Source organism: Rhinopithecus roxellana, chromosome 14 (assembly GCF_007565055.1).
Source record: "Rhinopithecus roxellana isolate Shanxi Qingling chromosome 14, ASM756505v1, whole genome shotgun sequence".
Classification (NCBI taxonomy): Eukaryota; Metazoa; Chordata; class Mammalia; order Primates; family Cercopithecidae; genus Rhinopithecus; species Rhinopithecus roxellana.
In genome coordinates this window covers 58,500,037-58,520,399 of record NC_044562.1, presented here as the reverse complement: position 1 = coordinate 58,520,399, position 20,363 = coordinate 58,500,037, and positions in this window count along the sequence as shown.

Here is a 20,363-nt window from a genome sequence, read left to right as displayed (position 1 = left end):
TTGCTTGACTAGATCAGCATTTTGTTTCTTCATTGTAAAACATGTAAATGTTATTTCTAGTTGAGTCATAGCATATACTACACTGTTTTCCTTTCTTGCACAACATTTTTGTTTGTGTTTTTCCTGGAGTTTGTGTGCGCATGTGTGTGTTAGATTTTCTATGTATATGACCACCAATTCAACCTCGAACTCTCCACTAGTTGTCTAAATTTTCATGCAAACATCTCAGATATTGTATTAATTTCACCTTCTTGAAGGAATCTCCCCTGAACCTTCTGGCCACCCTCGGGGCAAGTCTTTTCCTGGCACTTCCCTTCGCTGTCTCCTGGAGATTCCCTTCACCCCTCCTGTCTAGTTCTGCTGCTTCTCACTTCCTGACTCACTCTTGCTTTGCGGGAGCATCTCCTCCCACATTCACTGAAAACTGGTATTTGAGAAGCAACTTTTGTGAAATAACTTGCTTATCTGCAGATGTCTCAGTTTTTTTTTTTTTCAAGTTTGTTAAGAAAACTTTCAAATCTTCAGTGAACACCCACCGAGATTCTACCAGAAACATTTTACTATATTTGCTTTCTCACATATCTATCCACCTGTCCAGCCCTCTCATTGTCCCTTAACCCAGTTTATTAATTGCAGACATCAGCACACTTCCCCAAATGAAACACCTTAGCACACACAGCACTAACAAGATTTCAGTATTAATAGTTTTCAGTGTAGTAAACTTACACATTTTTAAACTTTAATCCTAAGTCTTTTATGCGTTTGATCCTACTGTAAATGGATTTTAAAATTTTCATTTTCCAATTGTTTGCTGCTAGTTTATTTAAAAAACTGGTTTTGCACCATAACTTCATATCCTTTGATTTTGCTAAATTTTTAATTTTTAATTTTGCTGTGTAGCTTGATTGTTTTGAATATTCCTTAAGATTTTCTATATAAGCAATCATGTTGTCTGTGAACAAAGGCGACTTTATTTCCTTTTGGAACTTAATAACTTTTATTTTTCTTTTTTTTTTTTTTTTTGAGACGGAGTCTTGCTCTGCCACCCAGGCTGGAGTGCAGTGGCCGGATCTCAGCTCACTGCAAGCTCCGCCTCCCGGGTTTACGCCATTCTCCTGCCTCAGCCTCCCCAGTAGCTGGGACTACAGGCGCCCGCCTCGTCGCCCGGCTAGTTTTTTGTATTTTTTAGTAGAGACTGGGTTTCACCGTATTAGCCAGGATGGTCTCGATCTCCTGACCTCATGATCCGCCCGTCTCGGCCTCCCAAAGTGCTGGGATTACAGGCTTGAGCCACCGCGCCCGGCCTATTTTTCTTTCTTAACTTACTGCAATGACTAGGACCCTTGTTACAATGTTGGACTGAAGTGATGAGAAAAGTCATCTTGCTTTGTCCCCAATCTTAGTGGGAACGTATTTCATTATTCACTCACTATTAAGTAACTAATTATTCACTCCCTAGTAAGTATGGCTTTTTTGTAAATTTTTTTTTTTTAATCAGATTGATGTTCCTTTCTCTTCCTAGTTTGTTCAGGGTTTTTATCATTAATATGGGTTGAATTTTGTCAAATGCTTTTTTAGCTTCTGTTGAAAAGATCGTTTGGTTTTTCTGTTTTATTTTGCAGAATTGTATTGCTTGATTTCTACATGTTAAGCCAATTTGATTACATTATATTTTCATGTATATATGTGAAACATATCTATAACATATACACATATGTATTTAGGTTAGATTTGCTAATATTTTGCAGTGTTTTTTAGTGTACATGTATAGATGTATGTATATGTAGATACATATACATATTGTATTTATATAAATTATTTATAAATATAGATAATAGATAAATATATAATGTGTCTAAATTAAATTTACTAATACTTTGTAGAATATTTTTAAAAATTTTTCATGAGAAACATTGGTCTGAAATTCTCTTTTTTGTGACATCTTTGCCAGGTTATAGCACTAGGATTATGCAGCCTGGTTAGGGTTAGGGTTAGGGTTAGTTCAGGAGCTTCCTTCCTCCTGTATTTTCAAAGAGTTTGTGTAAACCTAGTGCTATTTTATCTCTAAACTTTTTTTAAATTCACTGATGGAAGCATATAGTCCTGAAGATGTTTTCATAGAAAGGTTCTTAAAAATAAATGTAATGTGTTTATTAAGTACATGGGCCATTCATATTTTCTGTTTTATCATGCATTCGCTTTGTCGTATTTCAAGAAATCTATTTTATCTAAGTCAAGTTTATAGGCATAAAGGTATTCACACTAATCTCTAGATAGTCTTTTAATGTCTGTAGCATCTGTAGTGCTGCTTTCTCGTTCCTAAAATTGTCAGTTTATATTCTTTTTTGCTTGATTGATTACTTGATTTTTTTATTAGTCTAGCTGGGAAGTTTATCAATTTTGTACATCTAGTCAAGGAACCAATCCTGGGCTTTGTTACTTTTCTCTAATGTGTACATCATATTTTATTGATTTCTGCCCTTGTTTTTGTTACTTCCTTCTACTTATTCTCAGTTAATTTACTTCCTTTCTTGCTTGCTTCCTTCCTCCCTCCCTTCCTCCCTCCCTCCCTCCCTCCCTCCCTCCCTCCTTTCCTTCCTTCCTTCCTTCCTTCCTTCCTTCCTTCCTTCCTTCCTTCCTTCCTTCCTTCCTTCCTTCCTTCATCTCTTCCTTTCTTTTCTTTCCTCTCTTTCTTCTTTTTCCCTTTCTCCTTTCTCCTTTGCTTTCCTTGACAGGGTCATCCAGGCTGGAGTGCAGTAGCAGCCTTGAACTCCTGGGCTCAAGCGATCCTCCTGCCTTTGCTTCCCAAACTGCTGAGATTACAGGCGTGAACTACCTTACCTGGCCTCTATTTTCTTAAGGAGAAAGCTGAGGCCATTATTTGATACCTTTTTTTCTTTTCTAATATAGGCATCTGGGCCATGTATATTCTATCTTCTTATCATTCAGCTCAGAACACTTTTTAATTTTCCTTCTGAGTTTTTCTTTGATCCCTGGATTATTAAGAAGTGTATTATTTAGTTTCCAAATCTTTGGAGCTTTTCTATCAGAGTCACACATCCACCCTGTATAGTGCTGTCTTTGGCCTGCTCTCAGCATAAACACTAGAAAAACAAACAAAACCAGATGCTTCCCCTTCTCTCGGCTCTGCATGCTCATTTGTTTATTTATTCATTTAACTTTCCAGTGCCTTCAAATTTCTGGGGATTTTTTCTTTCGCCTTATTTCCAGAGTTTGTTAGCGTTTTCTTTTTTCCCTTTATTAGCAGGAAGATTCAGTCCAGCAGGAGCGCCTTCAGCCATGCCAGACTCAGGAGGCTACAGTGTCGATGGCTGGGCTAAATATATTTTTCTAGCTTGCAAATGGTTTTCCCTCGGCCTTGTGAAGGCACGGCCCCTTTGGTAACTCCTAAGGTTGCCACTGAAACACGTGAAATCATCCTAATTCCCAGTTGTTGATTTGTGATCTGAAACTTCTAGGTGCCTTGCTTTGCTCACCGTTGTGAAACCTCAGCTCACAAGCCTTGACGTGAACATGTTTTCACCGACTGTGCTGGATACTTTCGGGACTTTCATCTGGAAACCGCTACCCTTCCACTCTGGGGACTTCCTTGAGTTACTTCTTTGGTTTCCTCATCCCCACCTTCCCGGGCGCCGTGCCCAGCCCTTCTCCTGCCGTAAGAGTGTCGCTCGCTCGCTCTCCATGGTCTTTGTAGTTGTGAGTGTATGCCATTTGAAAAACCTCTTTACTGTCATTTCAGGGGGTTTCAGAAGGGAGCAGAAGGAAGAAAGTAAATGTATGTGTTAAATCTGTCCTTTCTACCTGGATGACTCCATTCTAAGAGTCATTTTTCTTCAAGGCACATCTCCTGTCTCTCCCACCTGGTCAGGGCAGCTTCCCACCTTGGCACCCTCCTTCCTCAGTGACGTGGCCTCCGCCAGCCCCTCCGGTGTGAAATCACATGGACCTGCACAGACGCTGGCTTGGCCACACCGTGCCTCTGAGCTTTGGTGTCTCTGCCCCTGTGCCTGGAACACTCACTCCTCTGTCTGGTTAGTTCCTTCTGGTCTGTAAAACTCAACTTGAACAGCACCTCCGTGAAGACTTCCAGGACCCTCCACTGGATTTTCAAGCCCCTCTGTGTGGTCCCACCCTGGGCGGTTGCCCATCATAGCTTTGGCCACGTCGCCCTGCAGTCTCTCATCTCTCTGTCTGCCCTGTAGACACAGCTTGGCACACAGCAGGTGCTCAATAAGTGAATGAAAAAATAAATCTGGAAAATGGGAGGTCAAAAACAACATGTCTTACTGTGTGCGAGACAGTCTGTGATGAGCATTGTGGGATGAAGGATACAATTTTATGGGAAACCGTCTTGGGGAATCATGTGAAAGCACCTGTATATCCTGGTCCAGCTTAAGGCTCCAGGGCTTGGCTGTATCTCTGCTACCCGAGGGTACGGCATGTCTCTGGTGCCTCACTTTGGGATGTGCAGACAGTAGGACCTCAATTAATGCTCCTGAGCAAAACACAAAGAGGTGAACTGCTCATCTGCTCTGCCAGCTCCGTGTAACTCTGAGAAAATCATCTTATCCCCGTCAAAGGAAGGACATGAGAAATAGAAGTGCTTCTTGTTCTTTCTCAACAAGGATCACACAGAAGTGTATAAAGAAATCACCCGCGAGCTCCTCCTCCCTCGTCCATCCTTTCCAGGGGTAATCATTTAGATTTTCATTGCTTATTCTTCCTCACCTCTCTCTGTGTTCATAAAAGATGAACGCACCCCTTTCTCTACATAGGTGTTGCTTTTTGTCAAAATGGGACCCCTTTGAACACACAAGTCAACACCTTGCTACTACAAGCACTTTCAAAATTAAACTTTCCTATATGTCTGGGGGTTATTACCTTCTAAAATCAGGAGACTTTTCCTATTGCCTTTAGCAATGCCTGCCTGCAACTTGTAAAAATAAATCATGGGAGCGTCAGCTTCCAGAGTGGAAGGAACAGTTTCCTTGCTATGCACTGCAGCCCAGCCTTCGGTCACCACTTGGAAACCTCATGAATAAGCATCAAACCATGATGGCAAAGTGCCATTCTGGAAACTCAGTATTTACTTCTCTTGAGGATATGGTCATGCATTTCCCAGTTGAGATTCCAAAAAAGCCTTTAAATATTACAGGTATGTGCAATAGCTGGGCTTGCTGAGATAGGAATTGGGGAAGGTGGAAACCCAGGTCAGTGCCGTCCTGCATGGTATCCTGTCTGTCACTGTGCAGAAAATTCAGCTTTTGTTGAACCGTGCTGACTGAAGTCAAAGGATCTTACAGTCCACACTATACCCACTCGGTTCTGGCCTGCCTGGACTTTGTGTCTTTATCTGTCTTTATCTGGACGCCACAGTCTGTTGAAGGCCTCTTCCCCGCGTGTGCCTCCTGAGGCTCTGTGTGTCCTGAGCATTCCTGGGCTAAGCCCCACCCAGACATGGCCGACCCTGCCAGGAAGCCCAGGGGGTTGGAGAGGACCAGGCAAAGAGCCTCCCAAGAGAGGACATCCCATATCCACAGCAGGGGCCCCAGTGTCCCATTCAAATGGGTTGCTCCAGAGGCAGGGCCCACGTAGCCATCTTTGACCCTGCTTGGGTTCGCCCATGGTTGAGTGAGGGGGGGACAGGTGTCCTCAACATGAGGCACTTCTGCAGATATGGGTTTCTTTCCAGGCTTTGAGCTGCAGCACTAAACTTTTGTCTAGTTCAGAAGAGTCCTGAGGGTTCAGGATGAGGTGTCAGGAGCTTCTAGTCGGGAGAAGGAGGGCTGGGTAGAAAGGACAGGGAGGGTAAGGATGAGAGCAGCGGCGGTGCTGGGCGGGGGGGTCGCTCCTTGATGGGGACTCTCCCCCGACTCTAACCCTCACATCTCTTCCCAGAGCTTGAGGCTGCTCAGGGAAAATGGCTTGTTGGTAGTGGTTGGCAGTGCTTAACAGTCATTGGCAACAGTTGGCAATGATTGGCAATGCCTAGCAATGGTTGGCAATGATTGGCAATGGTTGGTAGTGGTTGACAGTGGTTAGCAACGGTTAGCAGTGGTTAGCAATGATTGGTAGTGGTTATCAACGGTTGGCAGTGGTCAGCAATGATTGGCAGTCATTGGCAGTGGTCAGCAGTGGTTAGTAATGCTTAACAGTGGTTATCAGTAGTTGACAGTAGTTGGCAGTGGTTGGCACTGGTTGGCAGTGGCTAGAAATGGTTAGCAGTGGTTGGTCAGCAATTATTTGCAGTGGTTGGTAATTATTTGCAGTGGTCAGTATTTGTTGGCAGTGGTTAGTAGTGGTTGGCAATGGTCCGCAGTGGTTGTCAATGGCCAGCCGTGGTTATCAGTGGTTGGCAGTGGTTAGCAACACTTAACAGTGGTTATCAGTGGTTGGTAGTAGTTGGCAGTGGTTGGCACTGGTTGGCAGTGCTTAAAAATGGTAAGCAGTGGTTGGCAATGATTTGCAGTTGTTGGCAGTGGTTAGCAGTGATTGCCAATGGTTGGCAGTGGTGGGCAATGGTTAGCAGTGATTAGCAGTAGTTAGCAGTGGTTGGCAATGATGGGCAGTGGTTGGCAGTGGCTAACAGCTATTCCTGGGCTCCTTGCCTCATTTCTCAGCAGCATAGGGCCCATCAGGCAAAGGGGCATGTGCACAGCTCACCTGTGAAACGTTAGTTCCTCTCTGTAGGACTGTAAAGAACCCTGCTTTGAATGGAGACCAAGAAAGACCCCGGGAAGTGGCATGTGGAGGTGACCCCCTGGACTGGCCCAAAGACCAGCTCTGGAGAACAGACGGACCCTCCAGGGCTGGACTGTGATGGCAGGAGCTGACTCTCCTCCTCAACAGCCCGTCGTCCAAGGGGGCCTGAGAAGAGCCTGAGTCCCCGGGCCTGCAGCTCCTACACCGCTCCTGCCAGCCCACCTTGCCCCTCAGCAGGCAGATCCAGGGAGGGGGACAGGGAAGGCAGGCTCAGGGGAGAGCTCTGTTTCCAAGATGCCCCAGGAGAGATGAGGTTCCCAGTTGGAAAGGAGCGAGGTAGGGCCACATCAGGACGGGAATGCTGTGGGGAGGGGCACAGATGGAGGCCTGCAAGTTCCACACACCCTTTGGGGAGGGTGTCAGCAAAGACAAGCAGGCCCTCCCTGGGCCTCCAAGCCCAGTGCTGTGTGGCTGAACAGCAGGCCTGGCCCTGAGTGATCACCTCCAGTCCCTGAGGCCTCCAGTGCAGGCTTCTGGGTAGGAGTGAGGCCAGCAGGGGCCTTCGCACCTACCAGGGCACCAGCACACCAGGCGGGCCTCGGGACAGCTGCAGCGTGGTGGGAAGTGTGGTGGGGACTGAGGTTGCTGACAGTAGGGCTGGCGCTGACAGAGCAGCTCCCAGGGCTGCAGTGAGGTGGGAGGGTACATGGCCTCCCTCTTCTTTGACACTTGGCAGGGAGCTGCAGCCACACAGATGTCGCTGGACTGGAGCCCCAGGCAGAGTGCTGCGGGCAGAGAAGGCGGCAAAGCAGGCTGCATTCTAGGACCGGCTCAGACAGGGCTGATGTGGACGTGGGAGGAGCTGTTCGGTCTCTGCGGTCCTCACCCTTCTCTAGGCAGTGCCGCCTGCCTTTCTGTAGTCCGGCTGAAGAGAGAAGGCAACAGCAAAGAGAAAAACAAAGAGTACCATTCCAAGGGGCCCTATGCCTTGAGGCACTGCCGGGTGCAATAGGGAGATCCTAAGAGCTGCCTCTGATGGGCAGTAACTGCAGGCCTGGCCCAGAATCACACCACTTAAACCTGTCCCCACCCTCCCAGGAGGCATCATTGCAGCCTTCCACGGGAGGTTTTGGAGGCCCTGAGGGGTGATCTGATGCGCCTGGAGCCCCACATCTAAGACAGACGGACACCTTGAAGACAGCGAGTTTTTCCTGGTGGAACAGATTCAAATGAGGATCTATCTCATCCAGGCTGGGTGCAGTTCTTCCAGCCAGAGGTGTTGGTCTGGATCCACTTCCTGAGTGGTCTTCAGACTGGGGACCCTCCAGATTCCTGAGGGGGTGTTATGAGGGTCTCCACCCCCTATGATACCCCAGCTGTAGAGTGTGGTGGGGTCTGGGTGTCATGCTGCAGAGTGGGGAACACATCAGAAACAGGTGGTGTGGGCAAGGCTGGCAGAGCTGCTGCTCCCGGAAGCCCGTGCAGTACCTCCAGCCCGGGGCCGGGGGTGCCAGCTGTGGCTGACTTTCAGGGAGGGGATGACACCCATTGATGGGCACATCATGGATTCTGGGTGGAAAAAGTTTTCCTAAATAATCAGACCCCAGGCTTGTCTTTTAAACATATGAGGGATCCAGATTTATACCACATGGCATTCTAAGCTAAGAAGTTAACATTTAGTTCCTTTGCTGAACTCGAGCTCAGGTCAACCCAAGGTGTCTGTCATAAACAAAGGCAAAATCATACCACAGGCTCCCAATGTGGTCCCCATAGCATGAGGATTGGGGCTTCAGGATTGGGCTCAGGGGTTCAGCATTTACCAGATATAGGAAGATCTGCACCTTTCAGCACTTCATCTAAACAACCTGAAAGTAAACAGCAAGGAAAGGGTTAAATACATTTCAAAATGAAGAAATCTAAATTCTGAGAACCAGATTGTGAGTGTGTAAATAAGATGTGTTTGTGTGTGTGTGTGTGTGTGTGTGTGTGTGACAGGGTCTCACTCTGTTTCCCAGGCTGGAGTATAATCATGGTTCACTGCAACCTCAGCCTCCCAGGCTCAAGTGATCCTCCCACCTCAGCCTCCCAAGTAGCTGAGAGTACAGGCGTGCACCATCACATCTGGCTAATTTTAAATTGTTTTTTTGTACAGATGGGATCTCACTTTATTGCCTAGGCTAGTCTTGGAATCCTGGTCTCAAGCAATCCTCCTGCCTCAGCCTCACAAAGTGTTGAGTTTACAGGCGTGAGCCACCATGCCTGGCAAATAAGATTTTATTCAAAATAGAACCAAAACAAACCTTTACAAATGACTATATAGGTATTCAGAATTGAAACTTAGTGGAATGCTTAAAAAGCAAATTAGATTCAGCTGAAGAGAGAATTAGTGAACTGGAAAACAGACATTCTAGGCTGAAGTGTGTCCCCCCACAATTCATGTTGAAGTCTTACCCCCAGTACCCCCAGTACCTCAGGATGTGAATGTACTTGGAGATAGGTCTTTCAAGGAGTAATTAATTTAAACTGAGGTCATTACAGTGGGCCTTAATCCAATATGACTAGTGCCCTTATAATAGGAGATTAGGACACACACAGAGAGGTGATCACATAAAGACAGGAAGAAGACAAGCCAAGGAGAGAGGCCCCAGAGGAACGAGTCCTGCTGACACCTTGATCTCAGATTTTCAGTCTCCAGAACTGTGGGAAAATGAATTTCTGTTGTTTAAACTGCCCCATCTGTAGTACTTTGTTGGAGGAGCCTTAGCAGATGAATGCAATAGATTTAATAAATTACCCAGAATATGCATGGGAAAATAAAGAGATAGGAGGCAGAATAAAGGGAGAGGGATGATGCAAAGGGCTAGAAGGACCAATACGTAAATCACCAAAGTCCCAGAGGGAGAGAGAGACTGCCCACTGGGGCAGAGGAAATGCATGCACATTTTCCAGAACTGATAAACATGAATCCTCAGATTCAATAAGCACAAGAAAGCCAGAGTAGAACATAGAAAACTAAAACCCCACCCAGACACATGATTGTGAAACTGCATGTGTCATACTCTGTAAATCATCTGCTCAGCTCCCACGCTAACCCTCTTTTAGCTTTTCCTCTCTATCTTTCCATCTCTATCTGAAATGTGTGCTTCCTCAACTCCTTAGCAGTGGGGGTGCAGGCATGGGATATTGATTCTCTGGAATATTGCACATGCCCATTTCTTGGATGACAATGTGGGAAGTATCGGTGGCAGCTGCAGGTAGAGAGGCTGGGCCCTGTGACAACCTGACAGCAGAAGTCTTTGAGGCTGGTCACCAGTCTCAAAAGTACCAGTGCTAATGGCAAGCAGGATGACAACATGATGCCACTGCAATGGTTGGGTTGGATATTTTTCCAGACAAACATTTGGAATGATAAAGAATGGACTGTTCCCAGTGGACTTGAGGGGAAAATTGGCAAGGGTGGTGAAGACGATGGGGAAAGAGGCTGGGCTGCAAGAAAGCCATGGTGGAAAGGAACAGTCCTAGGAGACGCAGCCAGAGAACAGTGAAGCTGGGGGTCCCAGCAGAGGGGAGAGGTGCCTCAGCGATGGCCCAGGGAGGGAGAGCAGAAATGACAGAACAGTGAGTGTTGCTGGAACAGAGGGGTCCAGCTGGTGTGCTGAGAGTTCCCAGGGAGGGCACCACCCTCTCTCAGAATGACAGGAGGAGTCAGATACAGAGGAAGACTAGGAGAGTCTAGGGCATCTCTCAGAGTCTCAGCAGGGAAAGTGACACTCAGATTGGAGGGGGAATTGTGTCTTAGCAGATGGCCCTAGGTGCAGGGAAATGGCTGTCTTCATTCAACTGTGAAGAAGTGAAGAAGGGAAGGGGCCTGGGGGCAGGCAAGGTCTTCCCTTTTCTGAATTCTGTGGAGTGAGAAACAGGCTTTGGTACAGCAGGAGCTGGGGATAGACTGCAGGGAAGGCAGTGCATTTTCCACGGAAACTGCATCCCTGGGACATCCAGGGCTGCACGGAAGGAAGTAGAGCAGTAGGCCCAGCTCTGCTGGGGTTCCAGGGACAGGCTAAGGGGTCAGCAGATCTTCCACCAGGGGGAAGGACAGGGGTGTCCACCAAAGGAACCGGCCCCAACTGGGTTGACTGGACCTCCACGGAAACCTCTCTGGCTCTGACACTAGAAAAGGTTTTAGTAAAGATAGACACCTACTGCTTCCTGGGAAAATAAAAGTCAGGGTGCAGAGGAGCTGCCTTCATATGATGAATGTCCCTTAACATAACACCCCACACTATGCCTAACAGTGAACTCCAGCAAAATGGCCCTTAAAAATCAGAAACTAAAAGCAGGTGTTTGCCAACTGCATTAAGATTTAACAGGCTGGAGGGTTCAACGCCATGAGTCATGAACCCATCCTGCCTTTCACCCTGGCAACAGGACCTCCAAAAGCAGGAGGTAATGGCTTTGGCACCCAGAAAAGCGCAAGACAGAGAGCTGTGGCTTCCCCAGCTCTGGTCCTTGGAGGCTCCACGTGACCTAATTACATGCTGCCTTCCAAGCCTGATCGAGAGTAGACGTGGTCAGGATGCTCAAAGCCCCTCCCAGACTTTCTGTCCAGCCAGCAGCAGACCCACCAGCCCCTGCCCACCTATGCATATGAGTGGCACCGTGTCACTTGCTCAGATGGAGCAGTCGTTAAGTAGGCAAGGGCATCTGGGTTGCAGACTTCAGTTTGAAGAAAAAGGGATCCAGGCGTTCATCCAACATCACCCAGTACTGAAGATGCACCTTCCCTGTGCCAGGCATGGCCCTGGAGTTGAGCACCTCACTGACCAAAACAGACCAACAGTACCAGCCTGGAGGGGCTTATCTGTCTCCCAGGGAGTTGGCGTTGCTGGGGCCAGGAACCAGCAACCTTCAGGACACTCCAGTAGCCAAGGCTGTCACCCTCTCCCAGGTGCCACCTGCCTGGGGACTGAGCAGCAGTGCTGAGTGAAGGTGACGTTTGGGAAACCTCTCCCACAGGTGAGGCTATGTTGTTCTGCAAATCTACAAAGACAGATGACCAGGAGGGACCGCGGCAGGCAGCCCTCGTAGGCTGGGCGCAGACCCTTGAGTGTGAGCACCAAGGAATCCATGGGAACAGACTGGGACAAGGGCCCTGCACGTCCGCAGCTCTGCCCTGCACCTTCTGTTCGGAGATCATTTCTCATCAGGAGGCTGCGAAGGGAACTGGTGTTCCAGCTAAGGGTGGTCCCACAGGGTGACCTTGTCTGTCCTGAAACTGAAGCCATTGTACTAGGCTGGGTGCCACAGAATTTAACATATACCCAATGGCCATGCCCAGGCCTGCAGGTTTATTTTCCTGTGACTTTCAGTATGCCCAGCTTGTCCTAGCTGCTTCACTAGGAAGTCCTGAGCCTCCGACAGGACACTTTCTGGGAGAATCACAGAGCCGTGTCTCTAGCAAGCAGCTTCCACGCTTTCTTCCAGACAGTCCGATTTCGCCTCATGCATGTGGGCTTTGAGAGCCGTCCCTGGAGAGCATCCCACGCTAGCAGACCCAGGAGGACCACATCAGTCCCTCTCTTTGGGCAGCAGCCCTCCCCCTTCTGGGCTGGACTCAGCCCTTGTGGCACAGCGGGCAATTCTGAGTCAAAGCCAGAATGCCAGCTCCCAGCCTCCTAGGAAGGACGGGTCTGTGCAGAAGGTTCTGCCACCGGCTCTGCCGTCGGGGCTCCCAGCAGCAGGCTCTCGAGGCCTGGCTTCTCCTGGAGGAGACCCCAGCTTCTCCGGCGTTCTTACACTTCTGGATTTCAGACCCAAATAGGCCTTGCTCCAGGTTCTCAATGTCCTCCCCAGGGTAGTGCTGGTGGCGGCCTCCAGGTCCTGGGGTGCGGGTGGGCTGCTGGAGGGCAGGCCCGAGACCCAAAGGCGCGCCTCCCTCTCCCGCCTTGCCGACACCAGGGGGCGCTGGAGCTCAGCAAAGGGCCGGGAGGCCGCTCTGAAACTCAGGCCTTAAAATACAGGCAGGAGCAGCCTCTGGAGCCCTCCCTGCCGGTCCGGCACGCCGGGTGCCGAGTCAGCGTGCTGCCGGGCCTGTGCCCCTGACGGACCTGGCACAAGAGGGCACCCAGGGGTCTGCAGCCGGATGGTGCAGTTCCCCCACCTGGGGTGAGACAACCCCATCCCATCAGCGCACCCCTGCAGGAGGACAGCATAAGCCTGGCTGCGGCCCCGCCCACAGCACCTCTCCCGTCCAGCCCCGCCCACAGCACCTCCCTTCTCCGCCCCGACCACAGCACCTCCCCCACTTCAACCCCACCCACAGCACCTCCCTCCTCCTCGCTGGCTGCAGCTCCCCCCAAGCCCCGTCCACAGCACCTCCCCCCAGCACCTCCCCCTCCAGCCCCACCCACAGCACCTCCCCCTCAGACCCCGCCCACAGCACCTCCCCCTCAGACCCCGCCCACAGCACCTCCCCCCCCAAGCCCCGTCCACAGCACCTCCCCCCAGCACCTCCCCCTCCAGCCCCACCCACAGCACCTCCCCCTCAGACCCCGCCCACAGCACCTCCCCCTCAGACCCCGCCCACAGCACCTCCCCCTCAGACTCCGCCCACGGCACCTCCCCCTCCAGCCCCACCCACAGCACCTCCCCCTCCAGCCCCACCCACAGCACCTCCCCCTCAGACTCCGCCCATGGCACCTCCCCCTCCAGCCCCACCCACAGCACCTCCCCCCTCAGACTCCGCCCACAGCACCTTCCCCACCAGCCCCGTCCATAGCACCTCCCCCTCCAGCCCCACCCACAGCACCTCCCCCTCAGACTCCGCCCACAGCACCTCCCCCCTCAGACCCCGCCCACAGCACCTCCCCCCTCAGACTCTGCCCACAGCATCTTCACCACCAGCCCCGCCCACAGCACCTCCCACCTCCAACCCCGCCCATAACGCCCCTCCTCTGACCGTGCCCACAGCACCTCCCCTCTCTGGCCCCGCCCACAGTTTCTCCCCCATTCACCCCAATCCTCTGGCCCCACCCACAGTCCCTCCCCCACTCCGTGGCTGCAGCCCCGCCCACAGCACCTCCCTCCTCTAGGGGGGTGCCTCAGGACCTGGGACACAACTGACGTCTCTGGTGGGGAAGGGGCACCCCTCTGCAGTTTGCATTGGTCACCTTAACAGTGGGGCACTGTGGTCACAGATCGAGTCCTAAAGGAAAGTAAACCTCTGTTTAGTAGCCAGGGAGGAAGCAGGTTGTGAGAAATAATGGATCGTTCTTCAGACAGGAAACCAGTTTGGAGTCTGACACCATCCCAGGTTTTTTGACACCAGGGCTGTCCCCACAGTGCTCTCCCTGGGCCTGTGGCACCCACCTGCTGGCTAAGGTTAAGACCCGCCCTGGGACGCCTGCCCAGCGGTGACTGTGTCCACAGCACTCTGGGTGGCACCTGCCCAGCCCCTTCTGGCTGTGCCCTGATCACACAGACGTAGTTGGAGCAGAGTGTGGCAGGTGCCGCCTGCACCAGGGCCTCCCCATGTGTCAGGCTTGGTGCCCACGTGTGCTGGGGATGCTCTCACCTGGTTCTCAGTCCAGTGGAATGCGGGGCACACTGTCACAGCCTCAATTTACAGCTGGGGAAGCTGAACCCCAGAGGAGTCTGGTGACCTATCCAAAGTCACACAGTCCGGAAGTGACTGAGCCAGCGTCTACCAGCGCCTGCGAGCTTGAGCTCACGTCTCCAAAAGGGTGCGAGCCTGGGTAAGCAGGGACTTGCTCAGCCTCCAAGGAAAACCCACACCTGCAGCAAATGGCTCCAGGTTCCGGATGGCCCCCCACTCTCTGAAACCACAATGACCAGCCCTGGGATGTTAAGCTCTGGATCGGAAGAGGAGAGGTCAGGAGAGCAAACTCCTGCAAGCCCATGAGCCGTGGGAAATGAGTGAGGTGCTGGTTATTACGGAATGCGCCCAGCCTGACGTGATCACACACAGACACAGGCCTCTAGGGGTGGTGCTGCCAGCTGACCTCTGCAGGATGTCTGCACCCGGAACAGCAGGTCCACGTATCATTGCTCTTGCATGTCCCTCACTACCCCAGGAAATGGCCACCAAATCCCCCAAATCACCCTGGACACCAACACTGAACACAAAATTGTTTTTGGACTCCCTATTGTACAAGTGAAATCCTGGTGACTTCTTTCCCCAGGTTGCCTTAGCTTTCAGGGTTTCCGTGAGCTGTGAGCCCCACTGTGCATCCTGGCCAGCTGCAGAGCAGGGCAAGACCTAAGAGGAGGGAGAAGAACGGGATTGTGGGGCATGGCTGGGCTGTGGCTCTATATGCAGCAGTCGGGAGATTGCATCGTGGCCTTAGGCTGCAGACCCCGGCCTCCTGGCATTTCTCGTGCATCCTCCTGGGCCCCAGATGCCAGGTTACGTGTCAGTGTGGAGACTACACCCCCTGACCCAGGCACATGCCCTCAAAGGCTGGTTCTTGAGGGCCAGCTTTGGGAGGACAGGTGCGGGCTTAGGGGTGACAGAACACCTGCCTGGGGTTCAACAGGCCACCCCCAGGCCTGGAGCCCCTGCTGCTGTCACCCTACCCGCTCAGGCCAAGGACTGCACTTCTCCTTGCAGTGGGCCCCTGTGAGCATGTTGTGACCCCCTGACAAGTTCACTGTGCCTGCCTGGCCCCAGCTGCAGCCTGCCTGTGAGCAGGTCTAAAAACAGCCCTTGCTATGGGGTGACTGGGTAACTGATCCAGGTTGGGGCGAGGGTGTGATCGCCACCCGAGGCCGCCCCGTGTCTGGGCAGGTCTCAGCTCTTCCTCTGATTCTCCCTCTGTCCCAGAGCCCGGTCAATACCTGGACCAGGCATTCCTAACCTCCTGTGCGCCGAGGCCCCATGGCAGATAGTGAAAGTTAGAGACCCCTCATCAGAATAACGTTTTCAAGTGCATACAATACAATGCACAGAATTGCAAAGGAAATGCATTGCATTGAAATTGTTAGCACAGGTGAGAGCTGAGTTTTCCATATAGCAAGGTGCAGGCTCTTGCATCAACGCATTGCCTGGGACATGCTCTGCAGTTGGAGCAGTGCTGGGCACCTCACCGCCTGGGGACCCCGGCCACAGCTGCAGTGATGGGAAGACACCATGGCTTCTTCTGGGACCGAGTCACTTTTTCCATGCTCACAATGGAAGGAGAACCACGTCAGCTTAGCTGAGCAGTGGGACAGTTTCTCCCCATGCATGCTCAGGGGAGTGCCCACCCGGAACCTTCTCCCTCCAGCTCCCCTCCCTCATCCTTTGGGTGCACTGAGACCCTGAACCAGCTCTGTGGGGTGACTCCCAGCCCAGAACCCTCAGGCCTAGAATCCCCACCACCATGGTATACAACCAACCTCCTTGGCCCCTCAAGAAGGTCTATGGGAATTGCCTATTCCGGGTCTGCCTTCCAGCCTGGCCCTCACCGGCCTGGGACACCCATTGTCCTCCTGTTTGCACCTCTGCTCCTCCTGGGTAGAAGACATCCCTCCTCAGCCAGCATGTCTCTCCTGCCTTCTCCTCCAGTGACCTCCCCACCAGCAGCCATCCCCTCACCCCATCTCCCTAGAGACACCTCTCTCTAGCCATCCACCCCATTCCAGGCCTCATCCCCACTCCCATCAGGGCCTCCTCCATCCTGGATCCCTGGGGACAGCAGGAGCCAGGAACATGTGTTAACCCTAGTATTGGAAGAAGGCCTGCTTGGAGGGGGCTGGGTTAAGAAACAGGAGCTCCAAGTGAGCCTGACTGTCCTTGGCCTGAAGGACTGCTGACAGGAAGCAGCTGGTTTCCAGTGACAGGCGGGCTGGGGGTGGTGGCACCTGTCATCATTTCTGCACCGCCTGCTGAGCTGAGCTCAAGTGTCTGTGCCTGGGAGGGGCTGGGCCGGAATGGGCACCACTCAGACCTGCAGCAGAGGGCCAAAGGGCTGCCCAGCGTCAGCCCGAAACTCCCAGAAAGCACTGAGCACAGAGGGTCCCTCCTGCCCCTCCCCTGAACCCCTGTGCCTCTGACAGTTCCCAGGCTCACTCCACCCAGAGGCCCCAGCCCCCGTGGAAAGACCCCCGGAACCCCCTGCGGACACCTGGCGGCAGAGACTGGTGCCCTCCCAGGCCTACTTGTCAGTCAATCTCGGGCCCAGCTCCTGTCACCTCTGTCTCCTGAAGGACTCAGATCGCTGTGTGTGTATGTGGGGGGGGGGGGATTGGGGAAGGCTGGGGGAGGGGGTTTGGGCTTGATGTCCTTCCGTTTCCCATCAAAGAAGAGAATATTTTCTTATTTTCCCCTTCTGCTATTCCTTGTTTTAAGAGAACTTTTTTTAAAGGAATTATTGTTTTGTTCTTAGTGAGAATGTATCTCCCTAAAATTCTATACTCAAAATACTGTTTATTTTTTAAGTCACATGAAGATTTCTTAGCACCAATTTGGTAAACAGTTAGGTTTGCTTGTTCCTGACAGTTTCCAATTTGTAGGGATTCCTTTCTTGTTCTTTAGGATTTGTTGTTTTTGTTTAGTAAAGCACTTGTATGGTTCCAGAGGAGACATGACCCACGTGAAGCTCAAGGTCAGCCCCAGAATCGGCTTCCCTTCCCCTCCCGCACCACCTTCTCTTCCCACCCCCACTGGAGGCCATTTTTATTAGGTCAGGGTTTAGGCGTTCATTGATTCTTTTATATGAGAAAACCATGCATACCCATCTCCAAGCCATTCTAGAAGCCTCTCTGACATGTCCTGCCTCTTACTGCATTTACACAACACTGCCTTCCACATGGCATACACGGCTCCCTTCATGACTTCCGATTCCTACAACGCACTCCTTATGGGACTGACTAGGGTTTAATTAAACAGTTGCCCTGGATGGGCAATTGGGAGTGTTCCGTTTTTGCTACCACCATGAAAGAGCAGCCTGTGCCAATGTCGCTGTTTCCCTAGCGTTTTCTTGGCAGAGATTCATGGAACTGACATCGGTAGGTTGAAGGCCATGTGTATCTGCAACTTGGCCAACTATTTCCCTCCCTAGGAACGGCCTCATTGTGCATTCCCACCAGTAATCAATAAGAACACCTGTTCCTCCACAGCCTCACCAACACAATAAGTTGTCAAATCTTTGGATTTTTACCAAGCTGATCAGTGAGAAATGGAATCTCAGTGTTGTTTGAATTCACATTTTTTTTTTATGAGCAAGATTGAGTCACCTTTTCCTATGTTTAAAAGGCATTTGCACCTTTTCCTATGTTTAAGAGGCATTTGTTTATATCTTGTACCTATTTTCCCACAGATCTTTGGACATTTTCTTCATTTCTTCTTTTCTTCAACCTTGCATCTGTAATAGTAGTTGCAAATATTGTCTTATGTGTCCTTTGACTTTGAAGATGGTGTATTTTGCCATACAAAGGTCTTCATTTTGTGAAGGCAAATTTGTTCATCTTGCCAGATTGCTTCTGGATTTTGAGTCAAGGTTATAAAAGCTTTTCTCTGTCTTAGGTTGTAAAGGAAGTAACCTGAATTATTTTCTAATACTTGTATAACTCCATCCCTGATTCACTTGGTGTCCACTGTGAGAAGTGGATCCAATTTTCTATTTTTCTATGCGACTCTGCCATGTCCCAAACCCCTTGGTTACAGAGTCCATCTTCTCCCACTCACTTGGGATGCCACCTTGACAACAGCCCACTGCTTGTGGGTCTATCTCTGGATTCTCTATTTCACTGGTCTGTTCGTCTATAAGTGAATGAATGTCATGTTGTTGTGCTCACAGAGCTTTATAACATGTATTACACGGGGTAGTCGATCCCCCGAGCCCAACTTCACCCTGTCCTCATTTTCCAGGGATTTCCTGGCTAATCCTGCTTTTTAATTCTTCCCTGTGAAAGATAACATTTACCTGCCTGGTCTTCCTGGACATAACCAAGTCCCTTCCTATCCCCAGGACTCCTTGTACGCTCTTCCCACCTGCTCTGCTTGGCAAACTCACTCTAAGAGACCCTGCACGAAGGCCCCTTCCCTCAGAGTCCCAAGCCCTGACCTCAGCCAAGCTCAATCTTGCCTTCGGATGCTCCCAATTTGGCTCTTCTGCCTAGAACCCCTGATCCCCAGAACTTTGCATGGATGGTTCTTCCCCATAAACCTCAGCACAAAATGACCAGCCCCCAGAGAAGGCATCCCTGGCTCCCAGACCTTCTCCATCCATTACTCTGTTTTATGGTTATCATCCATATCTAAAATAATCTCACACGGTTGTTTGACATTATATATGCTGGAAAGCATGAGAATGGCCTTAACTTGTCTAATTCTGTGATGAATCTTCAGCATCAAGAACAGTATAGTGAAAGGAGTTCCAGATGGGTGGGTGGGTGGATGGATGGATGGATGGATGGACAGATGGAGAGATGGGCAGATGGATGGACAAATGGATGGACAGATATGGATGGTTGGATGGGTGGTTGAATGGATGGATGAGTGGATGAATGAATAAATGAATGAATGAATGAATGAATGAATGAATGAATGGATGGATGGATGTTCAGATGGATGGATAGGTAGATGGGTGGATGAATGGATGAGCAGATGGATGGATGGATGGATGGATGGATGGATGGATGGATGGACGGATGGATGAGTAGATGGATAGATGGGCCAAGAGATGGATGGCTGGGTGGGTGGATGGATGGCTGGGTGGATAGATGGCTGGGTGGATGGATGGACAAATAGATAATTGGGTGTATGGGTGGATGTGCAGAGGGATGGATGGCTGGGAGGATGGATGGATAATTGGGTGGATGGATGGACAGATGGTTGGATAGTTGAATGGATGGATGGATGGATGGATGGATGGATGGATGGATGGATGGATGGATGAATGGAGACTGTCCTGCCTCTCTAGTCAGTTACCTTTCCTTTGTGCTCTCAGAGCACTCTAAACACCAGTTATAGATCAGGTCCAAGCTAAACACCTGTGAAAGGTATTTGGCACATGTCCCCACCTACTTGGGTGTGAGCTCTGTTGGGGCAGATCTATGTCTGATTGTTGTCCCCATCCAGAGGATGTGGACAGTAATAAACACAGGTGAAATAGTGACAAGGCAGAGAGTCATGGCACAGGGTAGCATCCTGGGTTCAAGATTTTGAGGGACTTCAATGGTTCTTAGGGAACTGACAGATGATGTATTGAACCCCATGGCCAAAGGTCTAACACAGCCAGGCTCTCTGGAATCTGTGGTACCAGTGGTCCTGTCTCAAGACCTGAGATTTTCTTACACTGACTTTGGCTGAGAAAGCATGTGTTGTTTTCTAAGCATGGGTTCCGGCATTACCTTCCTAGTCCTACATCAGCAGCTGCTGAGGCAGGAGAAAGAGGGCAAGAGGGCTGACAGTGCAAACAGACTTGGGCTTTATAGGCTCAGCCATTGTGGATTTTGAGACCATAGTGACCTGATCCTTACAGATGAGAATGTCATGCCCACATTTAGAGCTGTGCTAAGGACTAAATGAGCAAAACAGGCAAAGCCTTGAGCTCACCTTTTGAGCTCAATGGTGGCCTGGTAGGGGTGTTGCTTCCCTTCCCTCCCTGCCTTTTCCTCCCCTTCTTTTCCCTACCTGT